General features: G+C 35.8%; 1 pseudogene; it reads left to right on the top strand.

Annotated features, from left to right (window-relative positions):
* Positions 1 to 69: 69 nt before the first annotated feature.
* Positions 70 to 15,216, top strand: part of LOC107549426 (general transcription factor 3C polypeptide 3-like) — an 18,899-nt pseudogene continuing 3,752 nt past the window's right edge.

The following is a 15,216-nucleotide window of genomic DNA, read 5'->3' on the forward strand; positions in this document are numbered from 1 at the left end:
GTGTGTGTGTGTGTGTGTGTGTGTGTGTGTGTGTGTAAATTATTACGAATATTTCAAAAAAATATTTTGGTGGGAAAATGCATCTAATTATCTTCCCCAGGGTTTACCACGATAAATCTGGACTGCCCTGTATAACTTGGAGACGTTTGATGGCGATGTGGATCTTTTGGAATAACGTCATCTGTGGTTGTGTTTCGCTCACAGTCGGAAGAAAAATTCGAGGTCCCTGATTGGCTGAAAGGCAGAAGCGCAGAAACAGACAGTGCTCATACAGTACATCGGTATTGTTTATACTGTATGTGACATGAAAGAGTCAACTTGATTATTTTTGTACAATGTCCGAATTGAATGATTATTTAGAAGGCAAGATTACTTTCGAGGATTTTGAAAGGCGGAGAGAGGAAAGCAAAGCAAAGGATAAGGTAATATTACACTGCTTTTACTGCGTTTGTACATTTGGTCCACGTTCTCCATTCAGTATATATAAAAATCCCTGTAATATGTGTTTGATTATGCAATCTATTATAATGATATATAATAACCCATTATTTGGATATGCCCTATAGCAGGGTTCCTCAAATCTTGCCCTGGAGGGCCAATGCGCTGCAGAGTTTAACTCCAACCCTGATCAAACTCGCCTACCTGTGATTTTCTAATGATCCTGTAGATATTGATTAGCATGCTCAGGTGTGTTTGATTAGGGTTAGAGCTAAACTCTACAGGAAAGTGGATCTCGTGGGCCAGATTTGAGGATCCCTGCCCTATAGTAATGCACCATGGTATTGTTGAAGTGTTATGGAGTAGCATGTAACACATGTTGTGTTCCAGGAGGAGAAGAGAGATGTGTCGGAGGATGATGGATCTGCTGATCAGGAGGCTGGAGGAACACGGAAACGCCAAACAGGTGGATATTACGCAGTAATACCAGGGTACTTTTTGTACCTGCCAGTAGCAACACTACAGGTGAAAAGGGTAAAACGTTATAATGAAGCTTCACCAAGGTTTCACTGGCATTACAATGGGCTAGTTGCATAGCCACTACCTTTATGTTACTAGTTCTGAATGTCTTCAGAACTAGTAACCAGCTTTGCTTAACGGATTCATAGTAGACTAATCTACATTTTTATATAACTGAGTTGAAGTTATGGACAGTCTTGAAGAAAAAAAGTAAATAAATAGATTACTAACTTTGCATCCGGCCAAATATTTACTACATTACAAGATGCCCACAAAGCATGTTAATATCCCCTCAAAATTAGACATTAATTTAATAAATAAAATATTTGATAATTTTGCATGCATTTTGAAACCAAAAATCTGCCTTAAAAATTTCAATATAATATGCATACTTGTAGATTGGAATAGACACTTTGCCTTATTGCAAAATGAATACATATGATATAAATTATCATTATGTTATATATATTTAATAATACAGTTGAGAAAGTGTGTGCAGTGTTCGGTTTATGTGTGTTATAGGAAGAAGAGGTTTGTGTGGCAAAGAGCTGAAAAACACTAATTATAAGAAAGCATTTATTAAGGGTAGTCTAAACATATGCTAGAAGGCATACAGAACAAATAGAACTGAACATTTTCAGAATAGTGGGCATGTTTATTGAATCAGTGTTAAATTGGACATACCATTAAAACGTTTGGGGTTGGTATTTTTTAATGTTTTGAAAGAAGTCTCTTACGCTCACCAAGACTGAATTTATTTGGGGGGGAAAAAAGAAGAACAGCATTATGAAATTGTTACTATTTAAAGGAACTGTTTACTGTTTGAATATATTGAAAATTATGTTGAAAATTCAGTAATTTAATCATTTCAGTAATGAAAATGTAATTTATTCCTGTGATGGCAAAGCTGAATTTTCAGCATCATTACTCCAGTCTTCAGTGTCACGTGATCCTTTAGCAATCATAATATGCTGATTTGCTGATCAAGAAACATTTCTTATTATTAACACAGTTCTGCTGTTTAATATTTTTGTGGGAACTGTGATTTTTTGTTGTTGTCAGGATACTTTGATGAATAGAAATTCAAAAGACAAGCATTTATTTGAATTAAATCTTTTTGTAACATTATAAATATCTGCACCATCGCTTTTGATCAGTTTAATGCAGATTTGCTGAATAAAAGTATTTCTAAAAAAAATAATAATAATCATAAAAACAAAATTATAGACCCTGAACTTTTAAACAGTAGTGTATGTTTTTATACCAAAATCCTAAATTGCTTGGTTGACTGTCTGCTTTTAGATCAGATAGGTTTTAGTTTCATATTCTTGCTCGTATGTCAAATGTATCAAGGGCATTTGAATGAGGCAGGTGGGAATCAATATTCAGCGTCACACAACATCACATCACAAGTTGTATTTTGTGTGATCTCTGACAGAGACGACAGAAGAGGGAGTCAGTCCATCTGTTCAGAAAGCTTTTGCCTCCATGATCGGAGAGGGACTGGAGGAGTGTGTGGAGGAGGGTGAAAATGATGAAGATGGAAAGATGGATTGGAGAGACACTGGAGAGGAGGATGGAGATGATGACGATGACGACAACGAAGATTATGATGATGAAGAAGAAGAGGACAATGGCAGAAATCATGTCACACCCGGAGATGTGTTCGCCCTTGAAATGGAGCTGAACCGTGAGAACAAGAAAATGATGAAGGTCAGTAGATCACTCTGCTAGGTCAGCATTAATAATCAATTACAATAAAATTTATAAAAAAATATATATATACAGTGGGTACGGAAAGTATTCAGACCCCCTTAAATTTTTCTGTATATATATATATATATATATATATATATTTATATAACATTTTGATCTAAATAATTACAAAAATGAGTAATTGATTTTATTATTATGTTTTGCTTGAAGTTGGGAACTACTCTAGTAATAGATTAAGTTTCTGAATAAAGAAATACAAGAAATATCCTCTCCTTTTTTTTTTTTTGCTATAACGTTCATATACAGGGCCTAAAACTAACTTTTTGCCAGACCTGCCATTGGCCGGTGACTTAAGGAAATTTACCGGCCAGAAATATTTTTTACCAGCCATGGGGAAAAAAAACAGGCAGTTATGACACCAATATTTTAGATAATAGCAAAAAATCACAATCCTTGATTCCAGTTTCGAAAACCTGCTAAAACTACTAGCTTAACCAATATAAATTTTAATAGGCTACATTTTTAAAGACTAGTAAATAGTCAGTTGTTCTGATTATAATGGGTTCTATTGTCTCGTGACACATTGTGTCGTGCGCGGTTTGTGTCCGGTTTCTTTCTCAGCTGTTCGTGTTCACTTAAGAACCAACTACTTTACTAGGATACTCACTGAGATGGGCATTTTTGACATAATTTTGTGTGAATTTGTCTGTTCAAGTGCAGGAAGGAAGCAGAGCTCAAGACGCGGCTTTCAGGCCGGGGCTTCGGATGTTTAAACTTCCCACTCGGCGCGAGTAACGCATCTCTTTTCATGTGTTCTAGCTCTTGAATATTTACATAGCAAAGGCTTACACTTTTGTGATGAAGCAGCACTGACCCGTCAACTGTACTGAGCGTTGTTCACTTTTGTGCACGTTTATGTTCTCACAACATTGCACTGTTAGAATTTATAAAAATGTTACCGGCCATCTGGCGACTGACACAGTTTCATATACTCGCCAAAGCCGATTTTTACTCGCATTTGGCGTTTGGCGAGTGTTAATTTTAGGCCCTGTTCATATATACTGTATACATGCCAAAATGCACACTTGATGCATACAATTATTATTGTTATGATTAATATTCTACAATTGACTTATGAATCATTTTAATACATGGAGGTTTATATGATTAATTAATCAGTTTGTTTTATTTTTAGTTTCATTAAGATTATTATTCCTTGAAATGTATAAAAAAAATGTTAAAGTTAATAAATAAAATGTTTACAAAAAAAGTGTATATATAACAATTAGTTAAAATTGAATTAATTCATTATATTTTGTTTAATAAGTTAGGAACTATGCTAGTAATTTATTTTTATTTTTTTGCTTTAACACCTATAGGCATTAATAATCACTATTACTGGTCATGATGATTTTGTAGTATTGATCAAATTTCCAGTTTATTTCTAAGCATGCTAGCTTCATTATTTTTTAGGAGAGGTGTCGCCGCAGTAAGTTGCCACGGGCTCTCAGAGGACTCATGGGAGAGGCTAACATCCACTACGCTAGAGGAGACAAGGAGGATGCCATTCTGATGTGCATGGAAATCATTCGCCAAGGTGAGTTTTGTTGTTTTTGTTATTTGGGGTGTAAAATACCTTGGTGCACACAGCCACAGTGTTGTGTCATAGAATGAACCCCGTTTCCCGCCTCTCTCAGCTCCTGTGGCATACGAGCCATTCTCCACGCTGGCTATGATCTATGAGGATCGGGGATATGGAGAAAGCACTGCAGTTCGGACTGATCGCTGCTCATCTGAACCCCAGTGACTGGGAGGAGTGGGTCAAACTGGCAGACATGTCCCTGGAGCAGGACAACATCAAACAAGCCATCATCTGCTACACTAAAGGTATATACACATATCTACACTACCGTTCAAAAGTTTGGAGTTCGTAAGATTTTTTTTTAGGCTTCTCTTATGCTTACCAAGTCTGAATTTATTTGATTAAAAAGGCACTAAAATCAGTAATAATGTGAAATATTATTACAGTTTGAAATAATAGTTAGCTGATCAAGAAACTTTCCTTATTATTATCATTGTTGAAAACAGTTGTGCTGCTTCAGTAGTTTTGTGCAAACAGTGATGTATTTTTTTTTTGGATTTGGATTATTTGTTGTATAGAAAATGAAAAAGAACAGCACTCATTTGAAAGTTTTGATCAATGTAATGCCTCCTTGCTAAAAAAAGCATTAAACAAACAAAAAAAAGCACTGCATTTATGTAGGTGAATATAGCTATTTATTACTATGTATTGTTCTATTGGGCCACAAAAATTATAACAATTATGGAAACCATATATTTTTTTCAGATTTCCTTCATGAATACAAAGTTCAAAAGAACAGCATTCAGTTTGAAATATAAATATTTTTTCTAATAATGCAAATGCAAATGACTACTTACTGACCTCAAAATTTTGAACGTTGTGTGTGTGTGTCTGTCTGTCTATCTGTCTTTCTATCTATATTAATCATTTTTAGTTTAATTAAAAAGTGAGATAAAATGTATCGCTGTTTACTAACAGTCAATCACATGACTATATTTCAGCAGATGTTAATTTACTGAGATGCCTTTGGGAAGTGTGTCTAACACAAAATTTGTCTGAAGCACATGATGTATCTTGTTTTTGTTTTTTTTCCCAGCGATTAAATATGACCCCAGTAATGTTCAGTACCTGTGGGAGTGCTCAAGCCTTTATGAGCAGGTCGGCGAGCACAAGCAGGCCATGGATGGGTATCGCCGCATCCTCAGCCTGCTGCCACCATTCGATGGAGAACAGTTCAAGCAGCTCTCACGAGACATGGCGAAGTATGAAGCTCTCATATCTGATGACAGATTATTCGAAATCTTATAATAACAATAATAATAATTCCTTACATTTATATAGCGCTTTTCTAGGCACTCAAAGCGCTTTACATTGTCAGGGGAAACCTCCTCAACCATCACCAGTGTGCAGCATCCACCTGGATGATGCGACAGCAGCCATAGTGCGCCAGAACGCCCACCACACACCAGCTTATTGGTGGAGAGGAGACAGAGTGATGAAGCCAATCAGTAGATATGGGGATTGTTAGGAGGCCATGATGATCAGAGGCCAATGGGCAAATTTGGCCAGGATGCCGAGGTCACACCTCTACTCTTTTAGAAAGACATCCTGGGATTTTTAATGACCACAGAGAGTCAGGACCTCGGTTTAACATCTCATCCGAAGGACAGTGCTTGTTGACAGTATAGTGTCCCCGTCACTATACTGGGGCGTTAGGACCCACACAGACCACAGGGTGAGCACCCCCTGCTGGCCTCACTAACCCCTCTTCCAGCAGCAACCTAGTTTTCCCAGGAGATCTCCCATCCAGGTACTGACCAGGCTCAACCCTGCTTAGCTTCAGTGGGCAACCAGTCTTGGACTACAGGGTGATATGACTGCCAGCATATCGTAAATCGCATTATGTAAAGGTAGTTTGCACCATAATTTGTTTCATGATATTCCACCCTTTCGCTGACCCTTAATAATAAACCGTTTTTGCTGCTGTACCTTTAGGACTTGACACACTGTATGTAAGTGGCCTCTGTTATGATTAGATGTTCAGATGTAAATTGGTGTTTATATGTAAATGTTGGCATGTTAATGAGCTGATGGTTGTGCCATCAAAGCCATATAGTGCATATCTCTGCTTTGATAGTTTTAACCCCAGAACTGTGCATGTGTTTATTTCAGGAGTTGCTATGAGAGCAGCGAGTTGCCGTCTGCTATTGGCGTCATGGTGGGAGCTCTGGAGAGACATCCGGAACTGGTCTCGCATGAGTGTGTCAACATGGCCGCTGAACTCTTCATAGCCAACCACCAACATGACAAATCTCTAGAGGTGAGTTCAGAAAAGACTAGCAGGCTTTTAATTGGCCAATACCGAAATGTAGAGAGCAGGACAGGGCGGTAGTTGACTGATATGATGCTATTATATAGAAATGTAACTGTCATTTAGGCACAGTTATCTGCTGGTAATCTCAAAATTCTGTAGCTAAAACCATTGTTAATATTCAGCAATACAGCAATGGCATATTAAAATGGTTCTGTAAGTGAAAAAGACAAGCTTCATGAAAAAGTATGATTAAGTAAAAAGATTATTTGAAACATATATAAAAATCAGTGCTGAATTCAGTTAAATAATTACTGTGTATTTTCTTTACAATAAAATGTTTACAAAAAAGTGAAAATATAACATTTTGATCCAGTATTATATAGAAAAATGAGTCCGTGCATAATGAATTATGTTTTGCTCAAAGCTGCAAACTACTATAGTAATGAAAAGTTCTGAATAAACATTTTATGTTATAATGCACACAGTATTCTGTAATTATTCTCCAGTTTATTTTTTATTAATATTAATAAAAAAATTGTTTGTGTTATTATTGTTATTATTTGAAATGTAAATATTCATTCTGAATTGTTAAATAATTAAAATGTATTATTCTGCAATAAAATTAACAAAATGTTTCCAAAAATTGATGTAATATACACAAATAATCTTTTATTTATTATATTTTGCTTAATAAGCTACGCTAGTAATAGATTAAGAGGTTCTGAATATAGAAATATCTTGTCATAATTCACACTAGATGCAAGATGGTTCTAATTGGATCACCCTTTTCCCTCTGTTGTATTCATTTTAATGTAAATTCTAAAATGTATGCGTCTGTAGGCACTGGTGAAGTTTTGTGGCATCGTTCTGAAAAGACCAGATGACTGCACAAGATACAGAAGGAGAAGAGAAGAAAAAAGCTCTAGAGGAAAAAGGTGAGACGAAAGAGATTAATTTTTTGTCATAATGTGTAATTCTGTACCACACGGTACCAATTATTATAATAATAATAATCAATATAAACAATGTTTATGTTTAATAATAATAATATTTTTCCTTCTATTCATTGTGTACTTCATATATTTTGCAGTTTAGAGTTTAGTTTGGCAGGACTAGGCTGATAATAGCATTGTTTATCAGAGAAAAGCATTATGATCACATTAATGACGTGTTTTTAAATGCATAGGTAAGAGGTGGTGATTCCTGATGATGTTCCAGTTGACATCAGAGTCAAGATGATGGTGTGTCTCATCCACCAGCACGTCATCAAACCTTTGAATGTAAGTACATGTATAAACATATACACAAGCTCTCATTTATAGAACTGATTTCCAAGTAATATTGTTGGTTTCTGATCAGTTATCTTTGTCACCTTGCATTAAATATGGTTGGAGACACTTGTAAAAACATATCATCTGCAAACCATCTCTTTCTATTTCAAGCATCATATTTGTGTTTAGTTTAAGTTGTGTTTATTTTATATTCACAAATATCTGATGAATGCTGTTGTAACATTCAGAAGGGAACATTTTAACATTGAAGATGAACAAATGACCTCTTCCAAATGATAGAATAAATGTGACGACAGATGCGTCATCCACGTTTGATTTTCTCGCCTGTGACATTTTGTCTGCAGCCCATGCTGACGTCTCTGATGGAGCAGAGCCCGGAGGAGCTGGGCGATTTGTATTTGGACGTGGCCGAGGCTTTTATGGAAGAGGGCGAATATAAATCCACCCTACCTTTGCTCTCCGCGGAGCAGACGAGTCTCTCTATATTGGACCGTCAACAAACCGAGGCGCATGCAGGTAAATTTGGAAAAGAAATGAAAAAAAATCTGTCTTATTCTGGCCAAGAACCACCTACTTAGACAGGAATTAGTCATCTGATTGTGATTTTCTTGTTTGTAGAGTGTCTAAAGGCGCTTGGTCATTTGGAAGTTTCAGTAAAGAGCTACAGTAAGGTTGTTGAAATGGCTCCACTGCATCTAGACGCGCGTCTGGCCCTATCCACCCTCCAGCAGCAGCTGGGACGACCCAACATAGCCCTCGAGACCCTGGAGCCCATGTATGATGCCGAAACCCTCGCACAGGACTCTTCAGCTGCCCAGCAGGTGTGTTTATGTCATAGTCTTGTGTTTATGGTGTAGACACAGGGTTGAGCTTGTGTATGATTATATGTGTGATGCTTTTCAGGAACTGAAGCTGTTGTTGCATCGCTCGACTCTTCTGCATCCTCAAGGACGCACTAATGATTACATTGACACTGTATTTACCATGCTGTCCATGCTACTTAAGGTCAGAATCTGACTGCGCTTAATGTCTGATGGTGATATTAAGAGAGCAGTGTGTGGCTTGTGGCGAGTATAATATGATATATACATAATGCAATTCAATACTGGCAAAGATGTACACAAATGAGTTGAAATTAGAATGTACACTACCGTTCAGAAGTTTGGGGTTGCTAAGATTTTTTTGTATTTAAAAGAAGACACTTATGCTCACCAAGGCTGTATTTATTTGATCAAAAATACTATAAAAACAGTAATATTGTGAAATATTATTACAGTTTGAAATAACTGTTTTCTATTTTAATATATTTTAAAATGTAATTTATTCCTGTGATGCAAAGCTAAATTTTCAGCATCATTACTCCAGTTTTTAGTGTCACATGATCCTTCATAAATCATTCTAATATGCTGATTTGCTGCTCAAGAAATAGTACTTCTTGTTATTAATGTTGAAAACAGTTGTGCTGCTTAATATTTTTGTAGAAACTGGATTCAGGATTATTTGATGAATAGAAAGTTCAAAAGAACAGCATTTATTTGAAGTGGAAACCTTTTGTAACATCATAAATGTCTTTACTCTCACTTTCAAATGATTTAATGCATCCTTGCTGAATAAAAGTATTGAAAAAAAACTTACTGACCCCAAACTTTTGAGCGGTATTGAATTGTACATATTTACTCTTAAGTTCTTACAACTTGACTGACATTTGTGACCAGTACTCACTGGTACAGTACATCGGTCTGTATCTGATTAATCCAAACCTTTATCTGTCTGTATTCAAATAAATGGTTAATATGTGTTCATTTCTGAAATATTATATATTTTATTTATCACCCTATATCAAACTAGAATAGTCTCATCAAATAGAATTGGCCCATATTGGGTTGTAACCATTAAATTGGCCAATATTTGTAGCTTTAGGTATGTTGTGTCTATCTGACTGATCAGACTTTTTTTCATTTATTGGCATATTTTACATTGAATCAACCAGTTAATTAGGTACAGGTATATATTATCAGATTCAGTTTGATATAGGCATACCATATTTCTCATATATCATCTATACCTAAATAATAATCAGTTTATGTCAAACTATATCTGATTAATTGGCCTGTATTCAATTGAATCAATGTATAATCGATTACCCAGCTAATGTTTGTAGTCAACCACTATTTAAGAGCTAGTAGTTCATTCCTATTCTCTGACTACCAGGTTTAGGAGACTTGACATTTTTTATGACATTAATTCTCTTCGTATGAGGTTTGTGATGTGATTGTGTTTTCTGTTTTGTGAAGGTGGCGATGGTGAGGGCTCAGGTGTGTGTCGTCTCAGATACGTCCTCTGGTGTCAAACATCTGAAGCTTATAAAAGTGTCACGCAGAAAACAGACAGAGATTGTTGACCAGGAGGCAGCTTATCTGGATGTGACAGGTAACGCAACCAGATTTAACTACAGTAACACTCATTCATTGTGCCATTGCCTTCAAATTCCTGTCCTAGGACTTTAAGATCACATAATGAATTGTACGATCAATAATATTTACATACTACAACCCAGCAACAGTTGCTTGAAATTAAACCAGCTTTAGAGACTAAAACAGAGATGTGGGTTCTTTAAAGTCAACAGGTCTTTGTCGATTTTAATCAAAATGCAATTACTTGCTCCTCTTTGAAGCATCTTACCTTTTCAGCTGATGTAACCACATCTGCCTGAATATCACAGTGTCTTTTTCGCTAAGGTAAGACGAGTGTCCTGTCTCGAGACGACTGGTGGAAGCTGTTACTGCACTGTTTGGCCGTTCTGTGTGAGGTGAAGCACTTTGCTGAGGCCCGAGTTATTAGTGGACTCCACTTTAGAGTACTACTCTTTTTACGATGACCGCGTGAAGCGCAAAGAGCTAGAATATCTCGGCCTGTCCGCCGCCTTCCTCGACCACAACTTCCACAAAGCTTATGACAATATAAGGTCAGTCGACTGGATGCTAAATCTGTCTACATAAACGGCATCCTAAATAAAACCAGTCAATGAATCAAAAAGTAATTTACAAAGTTCTACACGTTCCGCTTCTTGCTTCTTTATGCAGTATTTTGGCTGATTTAATTTATTTTTTGGCTAATATAATTGATCATGTTTAAAACACAGAATCTTGCATTTTGCACCACATTTTAACTTACTCTATTTCTAAAATGCATGATTTCTTTGTTTTTAAGTTGATGTCCTTTATTCAGTTTATGAAAACTGATTAATTTATACATATCTTTTAGGAAAATCTTACTTTTCCTAAAAAATATAAAATCAAAAAATGTATATATCAAATCAGTTTTTGTGTGCTTGTTTATACAGTATTTTGGTGAATTTAATCCTGCATTGTCCACTAATTTGTTTATTACTTATCATTATATACATTTTTTTATTTAGCATTGTTTTATTTATTTTTTTAACTGATTACATGTGCATATATAGATCTAGAGTTTTTTTCTTAATGTTGTTTATTTTTATTATATGTATATAAATTTCATTTTAAAATGTAGAATACAGAATATCATGTTTAAAACACAGAATCCTATATTTACCAGCAAAAGAAATACAGTTTTGGTGGAAAATGTGGGATTCTGCGTTTTAAACAAAACTGAAATGCTGCACACATAATCGCACAGGGGCAGGACATGTGTAAAACTCATGATAAGCTCAAGTCTAAGGAATGGTTCTCTTTGAGAAACAGAGAGTTGAAAATCAAAGTTTGAGGCTGAATGTTTCATTATTTGATTGCAAAGTGCTATTTATTTAATTGAGAAGTGGCTTTAAGTGACCGTTTGGGGTTCTTTCTCAATAGAGAACTTGTCTTTAAGTACTTTATGTGTATTCCATCTGTTGCAGGTTGATGTTAATGGACAATGTGGACCGGACTCCGCTGTGGAACGTGTTTAATCAGGTTACCCTGCACTCTCAGGATGCCAGACATCATCGTTTCTGTCTGCGTCTTATGCTCAAACACCCTGATAACCATGCACTCTACGAAGAGTTACCTGTGTGGAGCGACCAAAGACCCTGAAAGAAACATACACTCGGTATGGTTTAGACATTTCCTATGCCACATTTCTGGTGCTTATTGCTAGGTATTGCAAATGAGTGTGTCATAGTTAGTTGTGTAGGTTATTTGCGAATGAGCATTGTCATATATGGCATAATTGGTGGAAACTGCACTATTAAATTAATTAGCTTTCAAAGATAGCTTTCTAGAAGATGCAAGAAAATTATGAAAGAGAAAAAATGTTTTGCAATCAGAAAGTTCTATAAATAAAAGTTCGGTTCTATATATTATATGATTTATTCTTTTTTTTATTTAATATAATATGTAAAACGTGAAAGTAAATGACGATTAAATTTTTCGTAAAAATTATGTATGTGTGTGTCTTATTGCCCAGACATGTTGTAATGAGAATTTGTAAATGTGCTTAATTGTCATGAAAATAATGGCACGATGCAAAAACTCTTAATAGTTTTAAAATATGCTTTATTTTTTTAATGCAAATGTTAGTATATTTTTTCCCTTGATATTTGGAGTATATTTTAAATTCAAGAATAGTAGTATTAATAAATGCGTGATGATGAGATGAGATGTCAACCAGACATTCCTCTTTAGATAGATAGATAGATTAATTAGTGTGTATGCGTATATATCACATATTTTGGATGTTTGTCAGGGTTTCTCATTCCTGTGGCACTATGTGGATCTCAGAGGTCATTGTCAAGAGTCTCTGTATAATATTGGTCGGGCTTTACACCAGCTTGGACTCAGTCATTTAGCCATTCACTACTATGAGAAAACCCTCACCCTCTCCCCACTCAAACTGGAGGTAAGATGCTTTCAATTTAATATATGTTTGATTCAACATGCATCCGTAAATAATCACAGAGACCTCCCAGATTTTCAAAGCACGAGAGACACACGTTCATAGGCTCTGTGCTGTATATATATGTATATTTATCCATGTATTAATAGGTTTTTTAAAATGCTTTGTGAAGGGGATTGATGATGATCAAGTGAACTTGAGAAGAGAAATTGCCTACAACCTCTCCCTTATTTACCAATCGAGTGGTAATAAGGAAATGGCCCGCCATGTCATCTATACATACTGTACTGTCTGACTCAATGAGTGGATGCACAAGTTCCATCTACAGTTGCTTCTACAAATGTACAAAATATACAATATTTTTTACCATTTTTTTTTCTTTCAATAAACTAATTTATAATATCCATGCATTGTTTGATTTTGATTTATGTGTTAGCTCAGGTGAAGAATGAGGTTTAAATTTTAAGAAGCTTAAAAAATTTAATTTCATTTAAAGTGCAATACAATTGTCAGCTTAGTCAAATATTTTTGGAGCCCCAAAGCACATTTACAGTTTATTACATGGTGTTATATTTTAGCAGAATTTAAGTGTATACAGGGAAGGTGAGCATTATAAGGAAATCCCTAGTACTTTATATTCATCTATACACTCTTCTGAAATTAATTAAACTCCAAGCAGACTTTGTTCACACTGTGTTTTGTAAGTAATTCAGCCTTAGGTGTGCTAACGTTTTTGTAAGGGTAATGTTATTACAGTGCTTGCAAAGTGATTACATTTGCTTAATAAAGGAATAGTTTACCCAAAAATGAACATTTGCTGAAAGTACTCGCCCTCAGGCCATCCAAGATGTAGATGAGCTGTTCATTGGAACAGATTTGAAGAAATGTAGCATTACATCACTTGCTCACCAACGGATCCTCTGCAGTGAATGGGTGTCGTCAGAATGAGAGTCCAAACAGCTGATAAAAACATAGTAATCCACACTACTCCAGTCTATCAATTAACTTCTTCTGAAGCAAAAATCTGCCTGTTTTGGTAAATCAATTTTCAACAGATTTGAATTTTTAGGTGACTTATTCTATTAATAAGCAAATTAAGCTTTTTTTCTTCTTCGTCTCCGGGCTTGTATCACCCCTCTGTCTAAAAAAGAATCGTTTCACCTCATTGAATCAATTCGTTTGGGTGATTCATTTCCATGAATAGTGTCCAAGCAACGGTCCAATGGGTACTTTGTGTCTTCACTTGAAAGTTTCAACAGTCTATGGTTTCAACAGGTTGTTTTCACAAGCTATATTTCAGACACACATCTTTTACAGCGCTCCGTTACTGCGCTTTTAAGACAGAGTGGCATTTTATGTTCAAATTTTGTTGTAAAATACATGTAGGCTATGGTAGAATACGGCTGTTTACAGCTTATTTAACAGGTGGTGCCTTTTAGATTTTTATTGCATTCTGTCTGCTCAGTTTTCTTTTATGCCTTTGGCTATTGCTGTTATCAGCATTTCACCAGGGGTGTATTTTTTAAGATGGTGCATCCAGTTTAAAAATACATTTTACTATTTACTATTTTATTTATTTAGCTTAATTCTCCCTGCTGAAAAAAAAAAAACCTAAGCTGGTTGGCTGCTTTTAGCTGGTCTTTCGGCCTGGCCAAGCTGGTTTTAGCCAGTGGCGGCTCGTCGGGGGAGGCAGGGGAGGCACAGCTTCCCCATAATTTTGAGGTGAAAATGGGAGGAGGCCGATTTAATGTGAATAAAATTCACAATTCATTTCAGTTCATGTCTCAGAATGTGTATTTTTTGTTTGTAGTTTCATAGTTGTAATAAAATAACGTGAAAGCGACGCTTTTCTATCGTGAATGTGCCAAATCTGCTTATGTAATTGCAACCGCTAGGTGATATAGAAGGGTAGGGGGAGCCCGGGGGAGAGGCGAGCTCTCGTCTCCGTTGATAACAAAAATTAGCCAATCAGCATCGAGTGATCACTTTCAGCGCTGAGGAGTGTTGAGAAAAGAACCCTCGCAAGGGCCTCCCTTCTGATATCAACCAAAAAGAGACGTAAATTACGTGATAATTAGTTTGAACGTCTCACGCTGCGCTGATAATGTACCAAGTACTTATGATGAGTAGCGATATTGAATATTGGATCGCCAACAGATTTACCAAGCTGTCATTCAAACAGTATATATACAAAACTAGGGAAAACAGCCTAAGCTGGATATAGGCTATACAGCAGTCGGCTTAATTAAATGGTTCAACAGGCAGCTGTCTTTTAACACAGACTTTTAAGAAGGGATGGATGTTTGCTTCAAGTGATAGGCCAGGTAAGTGAAATTATATTATCTTGTTGCATGTATGTCGTTTTCTTTACGTTTTCTGACTAAAAGCAACCAAAAAGCCATTTTAAAGTGGTTAAGCAAATTATAATAATAATAATCGGCAGGGATCCCAGACTAATACAATTAGTGTGCCTCCTCTATTTTAAAACCCACGAGCCGCCA

This window comes from Sinocyclocheilus grahami, unplaced genomic scaffold (genome assembly GCF_001515645.1).
Source record: "Sinocyclocheilus grahami isolate Dianchi unplaced genomic scaffold, SAMN03320097.WGS_v1.1 scaffold372.1, whole genome shotgun sequence".
NCBI classification, from domain to species: Eukaryota; Metazoa; Chordata; class Actinopteri; order Cypriniformes; family Cyprinidae; genus Sinocyclocheilus; species Sinocyclocheilus grahami.